The sequence below is a fragment of the Ambystoma mexicanum genome, chromosome 7p (assembly GCF_040938575.1).
Source record: "Ambystoma mexicanum isolate Mex_15411 chromosome 7p, UKY_AmexF1_1, whole genome shotgun sequence".
Lineage (NCBI taxonomy): Eukaryota > Metazoa > Chordata > Amphibia > Caudata > Ambystomatidae > Ambystoma > Ambystoma mexicanum.
The window spans coordinates 924,413,184-924,436,812 of NC_090939.1; the positions used below are offsets into that span (position 1 = coordinate 924,413,184).

Genomic DNA, 23,629 nt, shown 5'->3' on the forward strand with positions numbered 1-23,629 from the left:
TCCTGATAAAGAGCAATTTGAAGTATGAAACATGTGTTGACTTTTACATCAGCCGTATGTTTGGACACAATGATTCTTTTGGTACAATGTGCATACGCTTGCAAACTATGCTTTGAAACTAATAATACCAGGAATCACAATAAAATGTGAACGCCTCATGTTTTAATAAACAAAAGGAGAAAGATAGATGAGCAATGTCAGTTAATCTTAGAATCAAAGAAGTGTCAAGGAGTTCAACCCCTTCTCACCTGGGTCCGTGCTTTGCTGGAGTCCTTGGTCGCTGCCTTCTTGCGGACGGAACTGGTTTTGAACAAGGCTGCTAGAGTCTCTTCCGACTCCAGAGTGCGTTCAGTTTCCAGGACGCGGATCCAGGAATCTGGGGAACTAGGAAAGGTGCAACTAGCACACGAGTCCAGGAAATAGGAGGAAAGGAAGGGGCAAGGACAGGTTGATAGACAGGTACAAGGAAACAATACTGCGAGCTATGGGACACACGTCGGATCGCTACTTTGCAATAGCATTCAGACGCGTGGAGCCGTGGAAGGCGTGGTCTATTAATAGAATATGTTACGTGCAGCGCGTGGAGCGAGAAAGGGGTTTCACGCTGGACGACCATGTTGGGAGTATTATGGAGTGCACGCCCCGTTGTGAAAAGGACCAGGAAGTCCGAAAGGGACGTGTTCTGTAGTTCATGACAAGAAGTGGATGTGGGTATAACATATCAAAACAAAATAAATATCAAAAGACAGGAAAGAATGGAAAGAAATATAAAATATTAATAGTGTGCATGATGGTCCAATAATATGCACTAACATTTTTGCATTTGCATGATAGCAGGAAAAAGCTGAAATACACTTCTGCGTACTTAACCAAAATCAGGTTGGGTATATTTGAAACTTTCAATGAACACATATCTAAATGGGTCAAATCTCCTTGGTGTACTCTGTGCATTCATTTCGTATAGTGGACGATAGTCTCTAAAAGGCATACCATGAACTATTTTGTTTGCATAATATCCTTCTAGCTACATGGCGATTGAAACAAGATGGGATGGGTCAAGGCGATACCTGAGAAGGCAGGACAGCAGGACCATATGCAGCTAGACCCATATCTCATGATACTATGTAGGACACCGATAGGTAGAACTCCTTTGATACTAGTTATCAGAAGAGACCACTGTGCTCAGAAAGGCACACCTGATACAGGTACTCGCTAGTCACCAGACACGCCAAGATTGGGCATTCTCGGTGCTGCCCTGCGAACATGTGTTTGCCGCTTTCCCACTAGCGCTACTAACCATGTAAATGTTCCCACAGGGACCAACATTCCATGCAGTTCCAGACTCAGCAGCTGGTACTTACACTGACATTTTGTAATTCTATTGAGCCAGTGCCAATGCTACAATACAATAACTCTTGGAGTTTCATGCCAGAATATTAAGTTGGAATTTCTGATGAAAATTCGCAAATCAAGTTCCCTTTTTTTTACTGGGGCCTCCATCCACCAAGCCCAAATATTTCACAACTCTCTCCTGCTTTTCCTGTATTTTTTCCATTATGTTTTACCCATGTTTTTCCCTCTTTTCCAGTGAATCCCTCTCGATATTTTATTAAAAGCATCTTGGTAGGTCATCAGGATTCCAGCTGTGAAACTGTCCTCCTTTTTTTTGTTAAACTAGGGTTATTAAACTGACTTAACACTCATTCTAGGTGCCAGCCTTGATCAACACCAGCAGTGGGACAACCTGAAGTCCTATAATGGCTCCATAGACAGCAAATGTGGCCCTTTTTGCAAGAGGGGGGCAAAATGGCACTCTGCCTGAACTGGCATAAATCCATGCACTAGTCTTGTATGAAGCACAGAAGTGCGTCTCACAAACACACAACCAGCACAGGCCCTGAGTTTGAGCACCACATCCCCAACGACAATCAATTCTCTTTCATCATTAAATCCATTGCAGACTGATATCAAGCAAAAATATCTCTGTGAGATCAATACACTGTATGAAAAGAAGTATGCCTAATGCAAAATATTCCCTTTTCTCGTAGAATATATTTCTGTATTGATGTTCCAGTGTAGGTGACTTACACTGATATTGAACGGATCTGTTTTATAATATTAATCTGCATTTGTGATGGAAACGATGGCTTCAGCCTACCCCTTCCAGAGCGTTTTGAAAAGTGAATAATTCTGTGTAGTTTAAATCCTATGAAGCTGCATTTCCCGGTTACCCTCCTCGTGGATTTTCTGTGGCACAGTGCACACCTGCAGGCTGTCAGGCTTTCAAGGGGGAGTAGCTCCAACCCGGAAGTAGTCATCTCTGACTGAAAATTCCGGGTAGCAACTGAAGCTGGAACTGGAAAAGCGAGAAGGGACTCTAAATGTTAGTGGGGAAGATTTGTCTTGCACAACAGGCTGTCAGTTGCTGCATGTCACTTGATTGGGGATAGAAACGGTTTTAATTAAAGATGCTCTACTAAATGAAATTTAAATGCATACAAGTAATGATACTGCAACACGACACACACATTCCTTTTTTGTGTCAATTTCTGCTGTTTTGTTGATTACAAATATTTTTGTCATCATCCTCGAATTGTTTTCCTTTTCTTGTTTCTCTGGCTTACTGTAGATTTGCAGATATATGCTACGATTAGCCTCCCAGAGGGGGCCAGATGGAGCTGGGCATTTAAGTTCCCCCCTGGGGTGTTTGGGCAGCGGTGAAGTCCGAGCATCCTCCCCTGGGATTGGCCACAGAGGTCCGATGGGAAAGGGGGTGAGACTGGTAGATTTCAGACTCACCTGCCATTTTGACAGGAGCGTTTACCCCGTACAGCCCCAGTTTTCGGTAGTTGGAATTTTATGGGGAGAGAGGTTCAGTCACAGTAAATGTTATTTCCTGATTTGGCCGTCAAGGTGATAGGTTGAGCACTAAATTTGATTTGTTGCTTTCGTTGTAGGTCAGGAGCTCTTGTCACTTTCAGGCTTGTCACCAGTTTAGTTCTTAGTTTGTCCAATTTTCTGCTTAAATAGTGTGTGTGTCCTGAACAGCAGTGCTGGTCATTGGGCCGGCTCTCGCTGGATCCGAGATCGGGCACCACATGTGTAGCCGGATCTCGGGATCCGGCCAGAGTCAGCCGCGGCAAACCGCAAACCCATGCTCTGTGCTAGGTTACTTCGAAATAAAAACCACCCATGATGGCACTGAGTAGGTGGGCACAGCAGCTCATTGCCGCCATGAGCGCTCTGCTGGCTCTGCCCCCCTACGAGTACACAGCAGAACTTTGATGCAGGTCACAGCTGCAGGACATGCAAACTGTAACTTCCTCTGGTGACCCCGTCCAAGGGGTCACCAGAGGACGTTACAGTCCTCAGCCACGACCCAGTTTATTTATTTATTTATGCAATGTTTGTCAGCTACATGGACCCGGATTATTTATTTATTCATGCAATGTTTGTCGGATACTTGTAGGAATAAACATTGCAGGAATAAATAAATATACAGGTATCCGACAAACATTGCATGAATAAATAAATACCCCTATTAACATTGAAACTATCCCACACGAAGCAGCCACCCAACTGTTTTCCGAGGGGAGCTGCAGGCACTGTGCCGGGTGTGCTTCAAGTAAAAGAAAACGTTGCTTCTGGCGAACAGAAATCACCTCGTTTCAATAGTACCCAAGGGGGAGTTTTTTTTAAAAATAAAATCGGATGCAAATTGTGTATTTTAAATAATATTTACTCAGCAGCACTGATCAAAACTATTATCCGCATAGTGAAGTAACTTAGTTTGGAAAAGAAGCAGCATGAAAGAAATTGTGCCATTTAAAACTATTATTTTGGACATTTCCTTTGATCGGAGGTCAACTGGCAGCTCAGGCCCCCACAATCCCGCCTCCTCGGGCACCAATTCCCTTCCTCCCCCCCCCACAAACCCCACACCCACCCCGGACCTTGTGGGATCCCTCACCAATGTTTTTCCATTTCCACCATTGCTGAACAGCAAAAAAGGAATACCAACAAGTAGTTTCAGGCAAATCTTAAACTACCCCTTGCTACCCCATGGCGGAACAGGAATGGGTGGGCACATTAACCCATGCTGTGCTCTCTTTAATCTAGATGCCAGTCAGTCGTTGCTCAGCCTACCAACATACTCCAGTTGCGACTCACCTAACCGGCTCTTGGGAACTAGATTTTGAAATGAGTCAAGCGCTTTTGCAAAGACGGAAGTTGGGTCTTCCCAACCTAATTGTGAGTTTTAGCAGACAGTTATTGTGGATGAAGCATGGCTCCCAAATATTACACCACCCAACCATGCCTCAGTCCGGACAGGAAGTCAGTGAATGAAATGGCGCCAATACGTATTTCATGGAAGAGGTTGAACGCTGGCTACCGATTAATGATGTCCGGTTTTCCTTCCATACTTTTTTCATCCCAATGTAAATCTTGCTTATTTTTCCTTCCTATTAAGGTATTTACATGTTTTAAGTATTTTGTGTGAATATGCTGCTTTTGACATTCTCATTGCTTTTGTACATATTTTAACTACACTTACCTCTACTGTCCTGGGAGAAGTGAGATTGGCCGGTTCTATGCTGTTTGTTTGTGGACATTTTTTAAAACACATTTCCTTGCAATTAAAATGTAAGGGGGGGCCTCCGCTACCTCCCAGCATGCCCCCACCCTAATTAAATACCGAAACCCAAACCCCCATATATACTTGCGAGAAAATGTTTAAAAAAAACATTGCGTACAAGGTGCCTCGAGCAAATGAGCCTGCAAACCAATGGGCAAGAAGGTTATTGGCCTGTCCCATAGGCCCTGGGATTTGGGTAGCCTAATGGAAGGTTTATGGAAAGCACCTCTGGCTAACTCTAACCCAGGCCTCAGTGCTAATGTTTTAAGATGTACTGCGGGCCAGGAATCTTGGCACAGTTAAAAGGACAAACTTAAAGAAGCCCATTATGATGCCATTGTCAAAGGACGGGCCCAATGTGATTGAACTCGTAGACCTGTTTTTTTTTTTTTTTTTACAGTGACTCATGCATTGCAACTATGCCAGGGAGCTACGTGCCAAGAACGAGTCTGAATCGAGAGATGGCAGACAGATCGAAGTGGGGCGAGCTGATAGACAGGGGGACCAAACAGAAGGAAAAACCAGGAGAGAGAAACAGCAGTGATAAGGGTTTGAGAAGCAGACAAAGATTATAAAGGAGTAAAGGACCAATCTTACGATCTTAGACAGATGGAACCAACAAGTGCGGACAGTAGAGTTAATGTGGTGAGGAAAAGAGAGAGAGGAATCAAAAGTCATGAGCAAAGTCAAAAAAAGTCAACAGAGCAGGAGATGAGACGGGAGGAGAAGTAGTGGAATAAGCCAGTAACAAAAGAACCTCCACCTTGGAGGGATTCAGATGAAGAAAGTGAAAATCCATCCATTGTTGGATTATGGTCAGACATGGAGCACGTAGCATGAAGAGTGTCAGAAAAATCAGAGAAGGAGAGCAAGAGCTGTGATTCATCCACATAGAAATGGAAAGAAAAGCCACATTTAGAGATGATATCAGAAAGAGGAGCCGCGTACAGAGAGAAACGGAGGGGTAAAGAGCAGAACCTTGGGGAAACCTGTTTGAAAAAGATAAGGATTGAGACTAGGTAATACATGAAGACATAGAAATGGTGCGATTAGAAAGATAGGAATGAAACCATTGCTACCCATTGAAGGACTGAGTCTGTGCTTTACAGAGGTAACGCTTCAGTGAAGGTAATTCAAAGTGCTTATCTTCTGTTTACATCCTGAAGCGCACTAAAGATGCCAGAGTGCCTAAACCCAATATTTAGGTGCCCCAACAACACCATCTTTTCAATGTAACCACTGACTATGTAAAGTCCCCTAATTTAGGTGAACTGTGTTGCAATTAAATGTGCATGGATATGCCGAATACATGGTCTGTATTTGCCTCTTGAGACCTGGAACTTGCAAATCACTCGGCTGAAGAAAACACTGTAATTAGCACCCTGAGTGGGGGTGCCAGTCAATCAAATTGCTCAAAAAGTGAGCTGGATCTGAAAATCTAATCCTGGTTTTGGAACAAGTTGTGAACCGGACAGACTCCCTTGCCTTGCCTACTCGAAGCCCTGTGCTCTATGGCTGACCCCGCCGCTCACTCTGCCACACCACCCAGCACCACTCGCCTTGACGTTTCCCTCTCAGCAGCCAAAGAGCACGCCATGGAAATAATAGAGTGGAGCCCCTCATTTCATTTCCATGGATGACAAGTTCATTCTTGTTTGTCTGAGGTCCTATAACAAAGATTACAGACTGCATTTTGAACATTCCGGAGAAGAGGCCTATAATATAATCTGTGTGCTAATTAAGCCTTATAGCTCTCTCCCGCGAGTACACTGGGGTGGTAATACAGAATCAGGGCCACCAAGAGCTGGCGCAGCCCATGGTGGTGGTCTATAAAGCTATTAGTACCCCCGGGTCAGGATGTGTGTGCCGCATGATCCCATTGGGACTATTCCTAAACTTCCTTGTACAGACAACAGTGCAGAGACATGTGGCTGGAATCTGCATTATCAGCATCAGATAGTGGGGCCAGGAGGGGATCCTATTCTTGGTCTTCTAAAGTGGTTGGCAAGAGTATCTTTGGAGTGTGCCCGAATGCTTACCCTCTTTGTGTAAATGGTGCACATTATCCTCTAACTCGTTCCCAACCAGTTTCAAACCCGGGAAGGGCAAGTGAAAGGCCACAGTTGTTTGTGCATTGTCCACTCACACATGTAGGTGTCTTCTGGCCACTCTAAGCCTACCTGGAGGTGGACATTGCCCTGTCCTCACCATAGGCTATGTCAGAGAATAGGTCTGTTTGTAGATGCATCTCTTCAATCAAACTCAAGCAATCCGCTCTGTCCTCCATCCTGTCATAGAGCATCTGAAAATCCCCAGCAAGGATTTGGCTATATAGGAAGCATAGAAGCATACACTTCTGAATGAAAGCTTCATGACCCGCTCGCCCACCTGGTCTCTATGGCGCAGATGGAAAAGGATGCATGTAACATAGTATTATCCACAACCAAGATGGAGTCTATGGGCCTCATTACGAGGCTTGCGCTGACGGAAGGAAGGGGGCCGGTACGGGACCGACCCGCTTCATTCCATCAGGGCTGATTACAAGCTTCCCATTGCGGGACCCGGATCGGACGCTTGGTAAAATGTGCCCGTTGTTACCTCCATCCCCATTCCCATTGAGCCCTATGGGGGCTCAAATGGGAATGGGGAATGGTTCCTGCAAGGAGGACTTACCGGGTCCTCCTATGTCGGAATGAACCAGCACGTCCCCATTGCAGGAACGCGGAAAAGGAGCCCCGTTTGGAGGCAGCCATGGAGCTAATAGCTCCATGGCTGCCTCCAAACTCGTAATGAGGCCCTATATGTTCCAAACAGCAGTCTAGTGTTTCGTAGAAACGGCAGTCATCTTGCATCACCTGACAATGCTTATAGCAAGACTTTTTCAGCACTCGTGGCATTGCTTCTTACTTGAAATGGTAGCTCAAGTAAATGTCCTTCAGTTTCAGGTTTTCGACTGTACTCCAGGTTTGCCCTTTACTTTCTGCTCCTCGCCATTGTCTTTTCCCTTTGCTTGGGCTTATCCTGTCCCTGACTATGGGCCTCATTACACAGTAGGAGGTAACATGCTGCTATTAGCGGCATGGCTACTCCCTTACCGCATACCGGGTCCGGGTAGGCGGTATGGGGATTTACCGGGTCATTCCGACCCTGGAGGACCCGGTAAATCCCCATTCCAAATACCATTCCCCATTCCCATTTGAGCCCCCATAGGGCTCAATGGGAATGGGGAAGGAGCTAATAACGGTATCGCAAATCTGGTCAGACCAGACGTTAAGGACAGGACCCGCTGAGGGACCTCATAGTAGGGCGCTAAGGGGTTACCGGCACCGGTGACCTTACCGGTGCCGGTAATCCCTTAGCGCCTACTGTATAATAAGGCTCTATACCTTCCTCCCTTGGCTTGTATTCCTTTCTTTCCCCCTTCTATCTTGGAGTCGCTCTCCCATTTCTAATGGCTCCCCCTTGCCTGGGATTTACGTCCCACAATTTCTCCCTCCATCTTCAGCGGATCTTCGAGGCTCTTGTTCTCGCCACCCCTGCGCTCTCAGAAGCTTGCTCGTAATTCCGGCTGTGCCGCCCTCCTTTCCATGGCACAGCAACGGTTGAACAATTGTCCTGGGACAGTCTCATAATCCTGTCTGTGCCTCATTTCTTCTCGGCACAGCTACGGTTACAGACTATCGCACTCCTGCAGACCACCAAGGAACATATCCTGGCTAAGTCTATATCACTCAGTGACAGGATCTCTCTTCCGGATACCTTCGGTTTATCACAGAAATCCTTGTCATCAGGATTACCATTCTACGAACCACACCTTGCATCACTTCTTAGCTAAGAATATTCTGCTGCTACATACAGAAGGTAACATTTATTCATAAACTGCAGGAATGAGAGCATCTCCGGGTCGTTAGGGTATGATATGATACATGAGATGGCATTTATAACGTGCTTATACACAAGTGTTTCAAGGCGCGACGCGGCAAGGGAGGGGGAACAGAGGGAAGACAGACAACGATCCTACTAGGCCAGGTGTCATTCAGATCGCGCAAGTGCATGGGAAGGGGGAGGGGGAAAGTGCAGTACATGGGATAAAGAATAATAAACAATAAGTAACGTACGGCCAGCTGCTGGCAAGTGCAAGGGTAAGTGCAGACATCAGGTATCAAGTGCAGGTGGTGGTACTCCAAGAGCCTCTTCCTGATTGCAGGAATAAAAGGAAGGTCGTTTTTCCCTTCTTCTTCAAACAGTTGGACTGTCGGGTCATCTTCTTCCATCAAGGGGGTAGCTTCCTTGAATTTCATGCCCATCAGCACATGTTTAAACACTTTGGATACTTCCGTTCAGTCCAGCAGTACATCCCTGGGCTTGTCATCCTCACCAGATGAGAGGCAAGCGGAGGAGGAGGAGGAGGAGGAGGAGGAGGAAGAAGAAGTAGGGCATGCTTACTTCTAGTTAAGCTTAGACTTCTCAGTCTCTTCTTCTCCCATGGACTCCTTAAGGAGCTTATTAATCCTTTTATTAGCCTTACATTTCTCTCCCTGGGCCCTTTTCCTGGTCGGAATCTCCTCCATGTCTGAGCAGGAGGTTGGCTCCAGGTGTCACTGCTTAGTAGTGTGCTTGCCCATACTGATACTGCAAGGTACCAGGACCAACTAAAGCCAATAACCATCTTGCTGTTTAGGTCAAAGCCCAGGAACTTGAACGCATGAATGTCCTCCTCCTTGGATCCGTGTGCCAATCCGTTGCCATCATCTCATCCCTTCCCTCCAATGTCACGCTTCAGGGAGGAACCGGAGCATGACCTAGCATCTGCGTCGCATTCACAGAAGGGGCCTTGCAGAGGGAAGGTGATACTCAAACCAGCTCCTCCCTCGCTGGCGCACACTGCGTCACACTCACCTGGCCAGCAGCCGGGAAGAGTCAGCACACGAACTGAAGTCTCTGTGTCCCTTCCCTGCCTGAAGCACCGTAGAGATATTGACTCAATCCCCTCCACTCGCCTCACTCAGAGGGAAGGGATGTGCTTATCGGCATCGGCATTCCCTGCTTCTGTTAAAGAAGACGGAGGGCCTCTGCGAGAAACAGTTTCCACACCACCTATGCTGACCTCCCTAGGATTTGGCTAGGCCATACCATTGGGGTCGATCCCAGGCCCCACTAGGCTGTTGACCCGGCTCCACCACCCTGAAGGCCAACATGCCTTGCGACCCCATTGACCTACTGCTCAAGTGGCAGCACTTTCTCTGCCTCCTGGATCTGAGCAGGGCCTCCTAATCACTGTCCAGGTTGGCAGGAAATAAATAGAAGGATCTATGGTGAGAAGAGGGGTGGGATTTCAATGAAGGTTTGGATTGTTAGTTGGGATTGCCGCTGGGAAGAGTAAGACTGCGAAGAGGAAGATGTGTATGGGTCAATTAATAATTACACGGGAATGTGCATTCCTGAAGCTAATTGAAAAATAGTATGGCCTAGAATTCTGTGAATTGCTCATTTCTGTCAGGAAAAAGGTGTATTGCTATGTGAGTTACTGGACAAAACAACTGTATTATTCAATTATCAAAATGTTTCTCTGAAACGCTGTATATACAGATTTTGAACAGAGAATAGCACAGAGGCAATGTGCTGGTCTTGGAAGCAAAACCACGCAGAGCAACACACGCTTAGAAACTGAAAAAAGCCAATTAATTGAAATAAATATGACAGTTTAAAAGGCTCTTTACTGTAGTTTTCTTTAAAAAGCACAAAGGACACTTTTTAAATCAAAGTATAAACTCTCTCCCCAGATTAACCCATTCACCAATAGCATGCTCTCACCCCAGATTAACCCAGATGAACCCATTCACTAATAGGATGCTCTCACCCCAGATGAACCCATTCACCAATAGGATACTCTCACCCCAGATTTACCCAGATGAACCCATTCACTAATAGGATGCTCTCACCCCAGATGAACCCATTCACCAATAGGATACTCTCACCCCAGATTTACCCAGATGAACCCATTCACTAATAGGATGCTCTCACCCCAGATGAACCCATTCACCAATAGAATGCTCTCACCCCAGATTAACCCATTCACCAATAGGATGCTCTCACCCCAGATTTACCCAGATGAACCCATTCACTAATAGGATGCTCTCATCCCAGATGAACCCATTCACCAATAGGATGCTCTCACCCCAGATTTACCCAGATGAACCCATTCACTAATAGGATGCTCTCATCCCAGATGAACACATTCACTAATAGAATGCTCTCACCCCAGATTTACCCAGATGAACCCATTCACTAATAGGATGCTCTCACCCCAGATGAACCCATTCACCAATAGAATGCTCTCACCCCAGATTACCCCATTCACCAATAGGATGCTCTCACCCCAGATTTACCCAGATGAACCCATTCACTAATAGGATGCTCTCACCCCAGATTACCCCATTCACCAATAGGATGCTCTCACCCCAGATTTACCCAGATGAACCCATTCACTAATAGGATGCTCTCATCCCAGATGAACCCATTCACCAATAGGATGCTCTCACCCCAGATTTACCCAGATGAACCCATTCACTAATAGGATGCTCTCATCCCAGATGAACCCATTCACCAATAGGATGCTCTCACCCCAGATTTACCCAGATGAACCCATTCACTAATAGGATGCTCTCACCCCAGATGAACCCATTCACCAATAGAATGCTCTCACCCCAGATTAACCCATTCACCAATAGGATGCTCTCACCCCAGATTTACCCAGATGAACCCATTCACTAATAGGATGCTCTCATCCCAGATGAACCCATTCACCAATAGGATGCTCTCACCCCAGATTTACCCAGATGAACCCATTCACTAATAGGATGCTCTCACCCCAGATTAACCCATTCACCAATAGGATGCTATCACCCCAGATGAACCCATTCACCAATAGGATACTCTCACCCCAGATTAACCAATTCACCAATAACATACTCTCACCCCAGATTAACCATAATAACCCAGATCAACCGATTCATCAATAGGATACTCCCACCCCAGATTAACCAATTAACCAATAGCATACTCTCACCCTATATTAAACCAGATTAACCCATTCACCAATAGGATACTCCCACCCCAGATGAACCCATTCATCAATAGCATACTCTCCCCCCAGATTAACCCCTTCACGAATAGGATATAGGATTCTGTCATATGAAGTACAGTGCTCCGTTTGAAACAATCCAGTGTAAACAAAACTATTCAGCAAATGCCTTTCTAAAGAAACCCACAGGTTCAGCAAAATCTGATTCTGGCACATCACGGGCTCACATTCAGATTGCCACTAATAGCATGGTGTGTGTTGATGGCAAGGACAGACGCAGCGTAGTGCAACAAGGAGGTCGCATGCAGCTCTATACATGGTCACACGTGGCTTAAGGTGATGCTACACAGAGCGTTACAGTCTGTGCTATTGAGAGCTCTACATTTTAGCGCAAACATACCTGGATGCCGCTCTTCACAGACCTATCTGGAGTTCAGGATGCTAGTTAGAGTGCTTGACTATTCTTAGTTGATCCAATGAAGAGAGGGGACCAGAATACTGTGCAGGCTATTAAAACAGGTATGAGTTTATTCATTGATACACAATCATATGCTATGGGATAACGATTGGATGGTTGAAATCAGGTGGACTAGCAACAATGTATAAGTAAAAATGGTATAGTCTTGTACTCTATTGTATATTCATACACTGCCCTACTGTATATTTATACTGCCTTTTGTGTAACCATGAAAACGTAGATTGCCTAATGTGTAACTAAGAAAATGTATATCCTTGACTGCGCCTAGGTACCTCCGGGTTGTTAGGGAGAATTCTCTGTTTAGGCTGAATTTCCTAACCTAGTGAGTCCCCCAGCAGCTTTGCTGGATTTCTGGAGTTTGTTTTTCTCTCCTGCCAAGAGTGAGACTCTTTTTTCCCCCACTCTTGGACATGATTTGTGGTGTTCCTTTGAATGTTAATGTGTTTCATGGGTTATGGGGTCTTTTACTCCATAGGGTCTCATATGTTTTTTCTATGTGTGTTACACCGCACCCTCCGTGCAGTAACACCGGGGTGTCATAGTGACCCCCCACCATAGACTCCATACCCTGGGACTGACTACTGTCTCCCAGGGCATGTAAAGTCACCATTGGCTTTACTAGTCCCAAATTACTAACAGAACCAGTACAAACCATCATATTGTGGACGTACTGGTAGGGGCAATTCGATTGCCCCTCGGTCTGTTATTCGAGGGGGCACTGTCCCATCCCCCCTCGTCGAGTTTTGACTGGTGGCAGTGGATACTACTTTTTATATTCAACCGCAAATATATCTCTATGGGATTTTCCCATTGTTCGAGGCTAAAACTTTTTAACATAGCCTCTAACATACCACCGGTTTATTTACTTAATATTAATTCACCGGTTGGTATTTTCTGCCAGAACTCTGTTTTAAAATGGCGTTTGTGTTCGCCTCTGTAACTCCAAACCAAAGGTCGAGCCCTTTGTTCCACGTTTTGGTGGGCTTCTCCACAGAAGCCTCCAAAAGTGGTTCCACTCTGTCTGGGTACCATAGGGGGTGTGGGAGGGGGTTTAGGCACCCTGGACTGAGTTACCTTGGTAACTCAAGTCACACTGTTGTGTGACTGGCCCAAGTGGTGAGCCGGCCGGCTTACCACTTAGCATGTTTGATTGACAGCTAGGCTGAGTTAATGGGGGTGTGCTGCATAAAAGCAGGGCTTTTGGGACTGGGACTTCAGAAGTCGCCACAGGACCTGAAAATCCGACGAGGGAGAAGCTGAGGCGGCCTGCTACGATGACACCACCGCGGTGAAGCCCTGCTGAACCGACTCACCACTTCCCAACGACAGAGGAGATCTCCCGGCTGGAGAGTCTTCTTCCCCTGACTGGTGGGCACAACCAGTTTACCTTCCTTTTTCACATCCCAGGACGTCTTGTGGTCGAATTGCCCGTGCCAAGCACCCCGGCAACCGGATAGCCACTTACCACTGGGCCGCAAATAAAAGGACCGCTCCTTTTAATTGAGAACTCCGCGGCTGGTTTCTTCCCTGGCAGTGCAACAGACTCCTGCTTTCCTCCCCGACAAGATCCCCTCTTCCTCCGGACGAAGCACCGACTTGCACCCGCTGCCAGGAACAACTGCCCCCGCTGGAGCGTTCTCACCATTTTAAGGTACCGTGTCCAGCAGGCCTCCCTTTCTAAAGATTGCTACAAGGTAACAATAATCCCTTAACCTTCTGGACTGGGCTGGCCGCCCTGACCATCTAACTGGTCCCTTTCTTTTTGGTCCAACTCTTTCTGAACTTATTGCAAGACTTTTGGGCACTTTGAACCGTGTGACCTTGGACACATTTCGACCGAAGCCTCTTAAAGTGGGACCGGCCTTGTTAACTTTGACTTTACGGTTTTAACCTGCCTTCTTCTCCTACAGTGTTCTTCCGAAAGTGTTGGGATCTGTTTCTATCTTTGCTCTGCCTTTCTCTCCCTTTTAAACTGATTGATTAGAGTGCCATCTTCTTTAAGCGCTCAGCGCTGTCTGAAAATAAGTGTTGCTTTACTTAAGACTTGTCTAACTAATCGTTGAAGGGAGTGTATATCTTTTAGTGACTGTGTTTTTGAACTGCTTGATATTAGTGCCAGTGTGTTTTACTAGATGTGTTTTTAAATAAATAATTATATCTCTTTTACACCAAGCTCTGGTCAGTGTTTGCTTGTTCTACTGTGTTCTTTTGACCTATTGTGAATACTCTGTATACTGCCTAACTCTTCTTGAGAGAAGTCTGACTGCTCAGCCACAGCTACCAGGTAAATCTGGGTGGTACAGACTGCTACCAATTTGGTTTACTGCCAACCACCTGTAGTCTTAAATCTTTTGCAGTGGTCCCAGAGGGAACTGCCCAGGTTTCTGCCTAACACGGGTTTGGAGTGTACTACAAATAAATAAACATACAAACAAACAGACAATAATATGCAAATAATATTTATTATGAGTAAGTGTGTGTGTCTGTTGTTTGTGTCAACGGATGGACCAAATCACTGATCGACCAGCACTGGATTTGAAAGGGCATGGTATTTTATTGGGATGAATCCAATTTAGCTCTGGGTGGGAAACACAACATATTCTGAAACTGTACCTAAAAGCAGCAGTGAATATCCTTGAAAGAGAGGGTGCTGCTCATTGCATAAACAGTCTGGACAGATCTCTGTGCGCCCGTTGGAAGTAGTAGGTAGATATCTGGCGATGCATGTCTGGTTGTGTTAATGGGTGAGTTTGTGTGTGTGTTTTTGTGGAATTGTTAGCGTCATTTTGGGTGTGCATGATTTCGTGCATAAAAGCATGGGTGAATGGATTTAGGTGGATGTATGAGTGTCATGGTGTGGGTGAGTTACTGGGTTTAAGGGTGAGCTTGTATTTGTGTGGACAGGTTTACAGAGAGATTTGTTAGTTGAGGAGATGAATGTGTACGCGCGTGATTGCATAGCTATGTTATTGTGTGGATGGATGGATAAGGGACTTTTGTACTTCTGTACACAAATTAGTAATAGTATGGGTGGACTGGTGAATTAATGAGCTTGTGGTTGTCTTGCTGTGTTTATATTTGTAGCTGTGGGGATGAGTAAAATGGTAATTTTGTCTGTGCACTCAATGGCAGGCTCAGTGACCTGGCCCTGTCCGGAAGGGTTTGGGACCCCCTCTCAGTCTGGGTTGGGAGGCCCACCACAGGAATTCCCATAGACAGTCCTTCACCAGAATATGGTTGTGAGGGCCCCAGTCCCTGCACCTTCTGTTTGTACCTGCATGTCTGAAGACACTACCGCAATCTATCTCCCCACACCTGCACCACACTATTCTGGCCAGTGTCTTTCTCTTTGTCTCCTTGGATCTACAATGTTAGCAGCCTTCACAATGGCCCAACCAGCAGGTAACTGGGGAGAATGCCAAATAAGCAGGAGTTGGGGGAAACAGCAAACAGGCCAAAAGTAGCAAGCCTCTATCCAACCCAAAACAGCTTGAATATCAGTGCTGAGAGAGTCAGCTGAATCCACCCACTCGGGGAGAGCAAGTCCCACCAACACAATACCATTGTGAGACAAAGCATTTCACATAACGAACAGGTGAGGGTAAAGTGACATCATAAAAGGAAGACATGATGACGCACAGGAACTATATAAGAATACTTAAAGAATGAAGGTGTAATTCAAGTAACAAAGCAATCAAGTATAAAGAGATGAATAAATCATCTATGCAGAGAAGATGAGTGAGATGAAGCTCAATGAATGTATATGTGCAGAAACTCTAGGTAGATGAGTTACATAGAAGCTTGCTGCAGTAGAAACTATAACCTGATGAAAGCAGCCATGGTGAAAGATGGACATCGGATCATGTCAAAACTAACTCAGAAACAAACCCGTGCCGCAGATCAGAAGCGCTGCAGAAAACAGCTTCATGCGAAGATCAAAGAATATCTGTTTTACAAAGACTATGGCTGGTACAGAATGAAATAATTGGAAAGTACAAAGGGAGTTAACCCAGATAAACTATGAACGAAGGGCACATTTCTCTTAGAGTAAGCAGAAGCGTAAAAATTGCCAAGTGCCAAGTATTGGATAATCAAGAGTACAGAAAGCACAAGTAAGACAGAACAATCAAGTCTCCAGAGGCCAAGAGTAGTAATAGCACCCAGCATCATTAAATCAAATAGCAGTAAATAAGAGGTCGAAATGGACAAATGTGTTGTCTACTGACACGTGAAAAGGTCTATTCAGTAAGTCTCAGATGAAGATAATTGTGTACCTTGACTCCCGTAAAAATCCCATAGAAGAAAACAGCCAGCGAGGTCAACTACAAAGGAGAAGCCTTGGCTCGTGGTCTGATTTATGAGAAATGTTAGGATAATTGACCAATGTTGGCAATGGTCTGACATTGTTCTCTGCACCTGGGTTTCGTTCTGTTCATGTGCTGCTAGCGAGCTGAATGTCCATGTTTGGGAGAGTATGCCAACCAATCATGAGTGGCTATGTAGCGACATACTAAACAATGTTGCAGAAGCCAATCCGCTGTTATTATTTTTATAATCAGTATTATATGTATTTCGATAAGGGTAGCCATGTTATTGACACTTACACATACTATAGGTGTATATGTTCCCCTAACTAATCCCTCCCTTCGATAGGTTTTACTCTTTGCCACGTAAGATATATGATATGATATGATATGGTATTTGTAACGCGCCTATACACAAGTGTTTCAAGGCGCGACGAGGCAGGGAGGGGGGGACAAGGGGAGACAGACAACGATCCTACTAGGCCAGGTGTCATTCAGATCGCGCAAGTGCAGGGGTAGGGGAGTGGGAAAAAGTGCAAGGGGAAGGGGAGGAGGAAAAGTGCAGTACAAGGTAAGTGGCGTACGTAATAAATAAATAAATAGGACCAGCTGGTGGCAAGTGTGAGGTAAGTGCAGAACAAGTGCTGGGGGAGGGGGTGGCTGTAGGGATACAGAGACAGTCCCGCAGTGCAAAGGGGTTCCAGGGCATCAGTGCAAGTGGAGAGTGGCAGGGCCCAGGACCGAGGCCGTTTAGAGTGGTCCAGTTGCAGGATCAGTGCAGTTTCAGTGAAAATTAATTAGCAGTTCAGCAGGGGAGAGGGAGAGGGAAAGCAGAAGCAAAGAGGAAGGTTTTGAGGTGCTTCCGGAACCGGAGATGGTTCTCCTCAAGTTTCAGGGAGGCAGGAAGGCTGTTCCAGAGGGAGGCCCCTGCCGCGGAGAGAGATCTACCCCCAGCTCGTTGCTTCGAGAAGCGGCTAACCCTGAGGGAGTTGGAGGCGGATGAGCGAAGGGCTCGGGAAGGAAGATATTTGGGAAGAGAGAGTTGAAGGTATTTAGGACCCAGGCCCCAGAAGGCCTTGTGGACAATGCAGAGGGTTTTGAACTTTATCCTCGCAGCCACTGGGAGCCAGTGTAGAGATTTCAGTCCTGGAGAGATACGGTCCCCGGGCTTGAGGCCAAGGACAAGTCTCGCAGTTCTGTTCTGGATGAGTTGCAGAGGGCGGAGAGTGGAGGCAGGCAGATTAAGATAGAGGCTGTTACAGTAGTCCAGCTTCAAGAGAACCAGGGCTCGGGAGACAGTGAGCTTCTGGGGGAAGGAGAGGAAGGGAAGAATACCTCTGAGGAGGTGCAGCTGGTAGTGTGACCTCTTGGCGACGTCAGAAATATGAGGAGAGAAGGAGAGTGTGGAGTCGAAGATGACCCCAAGGTTTTTTGCCTTGCAGGTAGGAGCAGGGAGGGGGCCAAGGGAGGCAGGCCAGAGAGCTACAGGGAAGGAGGGAGTGGGAGTACCGATGAGTAGAATCTCAGTCTTACTGGCATTAAGGCAGAGGTCATTGGCGGCACACCATTCTTGGATAGCAGACAGACAGTCAGAGATGAGGGAAGGAGAGGGGGAGGCTGAGGGTAGCCTGAAAATGAGCTGGGTATCGTCCGCATAGCACTGGAAATTAGGGCAGAGAGCGGCGATGCGGTGGGCAAGGAGTGCCAGATACTGGTTGAACAGCCAGGGAGAGAGATTAGATCCCTGGGGGACACCACAGGTGGAGAAAAAGATGTCGGAGAGGAAGGACCCCAGTTGGACCTGGGAGGGTCGATTTGAAAGGAAAGAGGTCAAGGAAAGATGATGTCATAGCTGACGTACATTGAGGTAGAAAGTCTTTGTGTAAAGAGAAAAGTGATCGAGAGTGAGTGAGCTGCATTTTGTATGGTCACCAGATTTCCCTACTTTATTTGAACTGACAATAAAGTAGTACTTGCCCATATTCTTTGAGTCTGTCCAGTTAATTGGGTCAGAAGTCATTTATTATGGTAATTCCATTCTGCACATGAGATACGCTTCAAAGTGCGACTGCACACAACACTAGGAGGAGGGGTACAAAAGACACCTAAAAGTCCACAGTTGAATTATTTTATTCAAGGCTTGGTGCCTAATGACGTGTTTCATCTAGTGCATGCAGAAATTGCCCATGTGAAAAAGGTACAAGCACCTAGCAAGAGGCCAAAGGTGATACTGGGAATGCTGTAGGTGGTTAGCATCTCCATATAAGTGGTGCGTCCCCACCCCACAGCAACACAAACCGAAAAGTGAAAAGGGGAGATGAAATAAAAAACATTTCTGCACTGTGGCCTTTTCACCCGATTAAGGACATGCGTGCCATCCCATATACCTACTGGGTTTCTTTATGATAGGGACTTTCAGCTAGTTTGGCAGAGTTTCGATCCTGACCAGCAATCTTTATTGTGGTGAAGACAAGAATGTTATTTTTTCAGCATTTGTCACTACACTTCCCTTGGAGAGAGCAATCACTGTCTTTGGAGTCCTTCCTTCAATGTTCGTTGGTAGGTCATAGGGAAATAGCTGCATGTATGTTTACCATGTGTTTAGATATTCATGAAACAGAATTCCCTGCTTCAGCCCTATCCCAAGATCAGTGTAGAAATGCAGAGTAGATACATTTGTATTTTGAAGACCTCAATTTAGGAAGCTCAGAATGGAGGCCATGGGACCGAGACAAGCATGCAACTCTGTGCCCTATGAATGCACAGTATGGGAAGCATACACTGCAATCCTAAGAGTTAAAGTTACTTTTTGATGCAAGTTTCTTTAGTCAGGTATGCTCACCTAGTCTGTGAGTGCTGCAGCACATGACATTTATTACACATTTGCTCCTTATGTAGCTCAATAAAATAAACTCCCTAGGGGTGGGAGAAGCACTTTGTTATATAGATGCAGACGTTTCCAAGATATATGCGCCCAGAGTGTGATTAACCCAAGTTAATGCCTACTTATACCCATAGGCACACGCTGAGGTAATGATAGTGCATTTCTCCAAATAAGTCCTTCAATCTTAGGGCAATCCCTGGCACAAATCATGGTTTCAGCCTCATAAATTATTTTTGGAACAACCTTCTGATGATAATAGCGTAAGATGGGTGATATTGAAAATTCACCAAAACGTTTATCTAGATGGCATAGTTGGGTATCAGCCACAATAGCAACAGATCTATATTTAGATATTACAGGCTACTTTACTTGTTTTTCATAGAAAACCACCACCAAATATTTAAAATGATCTACCATCTCCACTTTTTCACCATTGGAAAACCAACTAAATGTTACATTCCTCTTAGAATATATTGGGGGTTTAAACATTAAAATCTTAGTTTTTGCCACATTTACATTGAGGTCAAGGTTCAAAAGATATTTATTAAGGGCACTTAGACTTCTCTGAAGACCCACTGGAGTCTAGTCACAAAGAATAATATCATCAGCATAGGCCAAATACAACAGATGTGTGTTGCCCAGGTGCAGGGGAATGGTTTGAACATCCTCCCAGGCATAGCCCATGTCGCTTATGTAAAGATTAAAAAGAAATGGAGCCATTACACACCCCGGGTGGCAAGCCACAGTGTGTTTAGATCCCCTTTGAATAGTTTCCCTGTTGGCCTAGCCTCACCCTAATTTAAGTTTCAGCATGTAAGGCTACCAAAATATTCAAAAGGGCCAGCGGACAACCCGATATATATGGAACTTTCTCCACAACTTATTCCCATTTACACAGTAAAAGGCCTGAAAAATCTCTAGAAAACCTACATAACTGGGCCACTTATTACTACAAGTTTGTTCTGCATGTAATTGCAGTAAAAACTTCTTGAACCATAATTGGCAATAATCTATACCCCCATTCTCCATAGCCCAAGCTTGATATGATAGGTCATTTATAATGCACTTCATACCCAGAGGTTTCTAAGCGGAGACCCGGGGATCGAACCTGCGTTTCTCTGTGTCATCTTGCTTCCAAGGCGAGCACATTACCACTGAGCCATCCTCCCGATAACTCTCTCAGAATCAATCTAGAGAATATTTTTCCCGAATCATTGATTAATGAGACAGTTTTGGGCTTCATTCTATCACCACACGTATACATTAATATAATCACAGCATCCCGCCATGACAGAGGGATTATAGGTGTTAACATTATATTCTTAAATAAACCCTTTAACATTTTCGTCCATAATGGTGATTTGATTTAAAGGTGGTATTAGATGAGCCACCGGGACCCGGGGATTTGGACGACCTACACCTAGATGTACGCAGTGTAATTTCCTCAATATCATGTAAAATGCCATGACTCCACTTGCGCATCAGACCCCCATGGATACCCCACATTGCAGCAGACCTCTCTGTATAATGAAGAACAATGTATAATCCAATTATCCTCAATTATAGGGTGAGCCTTCAAAGAATCCTGAATTTCCCTAGGTTTGATCAGGGACCAAAACTGCCTATCATCATTTTTCAATAAGCATTGAATCCTCCCTTCTGCATCACGCTTGAGCATAAGAATCCTGTGAGATTTGAACCACTTGCAGTGCTCCATCTTTAATTTTCACATTTCACTCCGCGACAAATCACTGCTTTTCTGCAGGCCTATAAGTTTCCTACAGAGGCCTTTCTTCTTAACATGGATCGCAACATCAAACTCATGTCTATGAAGTGTCTGATCCACCTTTTTATTTAATTGTTTACTAGTTTTTAAGCCTTTAAATATTATGTAAATTGTTTGATCATAACAGCCTAGATCATTTAATGTACTAGCATTATTCTTTAAAACCCCATCCACCATATTGTTAAAACTTCTGGCTAACACGGGTCTCCAGCTCAACACACCGGCCCTAGGGCGAACATCAAAATACAATAACTTCTCACACTTGTTTCATCTTGATACTGACAATTCAAGGACCAACTTACTCTGGTCACTTTCCGTAGTTTCATATATAATCAACTATCTACAAAACTCATTTAAGGATATTGCTACCAAAATATAATCGATCGTAGTTGAATAAAGTGCATTGTGCCAAGTGAAATGATGCAGGCAATACCCCTGTATGTTACCATTCCGTAATAGCAAGTCCCAAGATTCAAATTCACTTTGGATCCTGGACCCACGTTCTTTAGAAATATTTGGAGCAGATAATCAATAAGTCATACCATAATGAGCAGAATTCACTATTAAAATCCACCAAGATAAGTATATGATCCCCTAAATCAGATACCCAATAGAATAAAATATCAGATATGTTGGCTAAAAAGACATCTAAATCCACAGTTTTAGGGTTAAAATAAATATTCATCACAACACAAGATTGCTGTCTCTTAGAGGCTACATCGCACCAGCTTAACTTCACCATTAAAATATCTTGCCAGTGTGTCTCTAGCTGTTCCATTGTGATTCCCAAATTAATCTTCTCTGCACACAAAAGCCCACCAAATGGTTGCCCCAAAGACCCTCTCCTTGCTTTGTCAAAACAAACAGCATAACCTTCAATTATACGTAAATCGGTAATCCGCGTCTCTGTTAGGCATATTATATCAAACCTACTAAGGGACAATGGCTGGTGGAGTAGGTGAGAATGCCCCAAGGTATTTCATGAGAGTAGATAAAGAGATGCAGTACAATCTCCCCTCTGCACCATTTTTCTTCCCCTATGAAGAACATCCACTATTGGATCCCAGTCAGAGCTCACCTTACTATTACTTTCTTGCTCTAGGATAGTGGACACAGATCGAACTGCATTACTGCCCCCCTCAAAGTTTATTTTTAGGGGTTCTGTCTTATCAAAAATGTCCTCTATGTCCACCCATCATATTTGTGAGCAGTTCACCCCTCATATTCTCAGAACCCCAATGCTCAAATACATCAAATCCCAGTGAGAGCAAAATTGAGGCCTCAGCCAAAATGGAAATCCTGAGCATTTTGGAATGAAAAAATAAGCATACAAGATCCACACAAGAGTCCACTTAAAATTCCACTTCAGCAGTGTCCTTAGTGTCAATCAATCAGAGTGTAGAAATTTCGTAGATAAATGCTAGTATATGCTGCTGATTACCTGACTCCTTAAACAAAAGTTCAAAATGTAACATGTGGCATTCATCCTGAACAGTTATACTGCCTGGCGTTTATGAACAGGTGCACAAGCATTGGATGCTGGTGCCCTTGCCATAGAGAGTGACCAGTTCCACACATTTGGTCACTAACTGTGGCTCACTTATTTCTACAATCTTAGACTTAGACAGGATTTTCATCCTTTTTTCTTCCAGGTAAAGAAACAGCAGATACACTTGTGCTTTAAAGTCCTGTCCAGGTAGGTGAAATTGAATGATGGCAGATCAACCTCCAGAAAATGTGTGGGGCTTATCCGCACACATTTACCTATGCTCGCTGCATAACAAACACATAGACCTGTGTTCTCTGGGTGGACACAGCCTACAGGTGCAGTCCTCCTTGTCACATTTAGTTGGAATGTGGCACCCAGGAGTACATCAAGGCATCTAAAAAGAGGAGGGTAAAACCTTATCTGTGCCATGGCCACCCTAATTAAATAGCAAAGGATCCATGGATCTGCCCTATCCTTTGTTGGCCCGCAGAATGGTGGTAGCAATTAAACATAATTAGCATACTAAAAGAGTATACTTTGAACAGGCCAACACGGGGCCTAGCTGCAGAGGCTTACAAAAGACAGGAAAACCATCAACAACCTTTGCTATGCACTGTGTCAACCTCTAGCCAGCTCCCGCCCCTCATGATCAAGGACAGTGAAGTGTCATGTCTGTTACATGTGTTTCCAGAGGGTAGGAGTATGTGATTTGATGGAGACAGAAAGTCTGTTCTCTCCAAAACTCTCCACAACTTCAAGGGAGACTGCCTTTAATCAGGAACCACAGAGAGCTTAATTAACTAGAGAGACCCTTTGATCCACAACAGACACAACGATGGGTGGGACTTAGTAATATATGCTTTCACCTTTCCTGTTGCAAAGTACTCTGGTTATTACCTCACACAGAACAGAAGATTGGTGGTGGGGACCCAGGATTGGTTCATTAAGGTAGGCTTTGCCTACACCAA

At 45.0% G+C, this 23,629-nt stretch overlaps 1 protein-coding gene across 2 annotated transcripts in view; it reads left to right on the forward strand.

Moving 5' to 3' along the window:
- FILIP1L (filamin A interacting protein 1 like) overlaps positions 1-23,629 on the forward strand; it is a 1,652,893-nt gene that overhangs the window by 4,625 nt on the left and 1,624,639 nt on the right. The window lies entirely within an intron of this gene.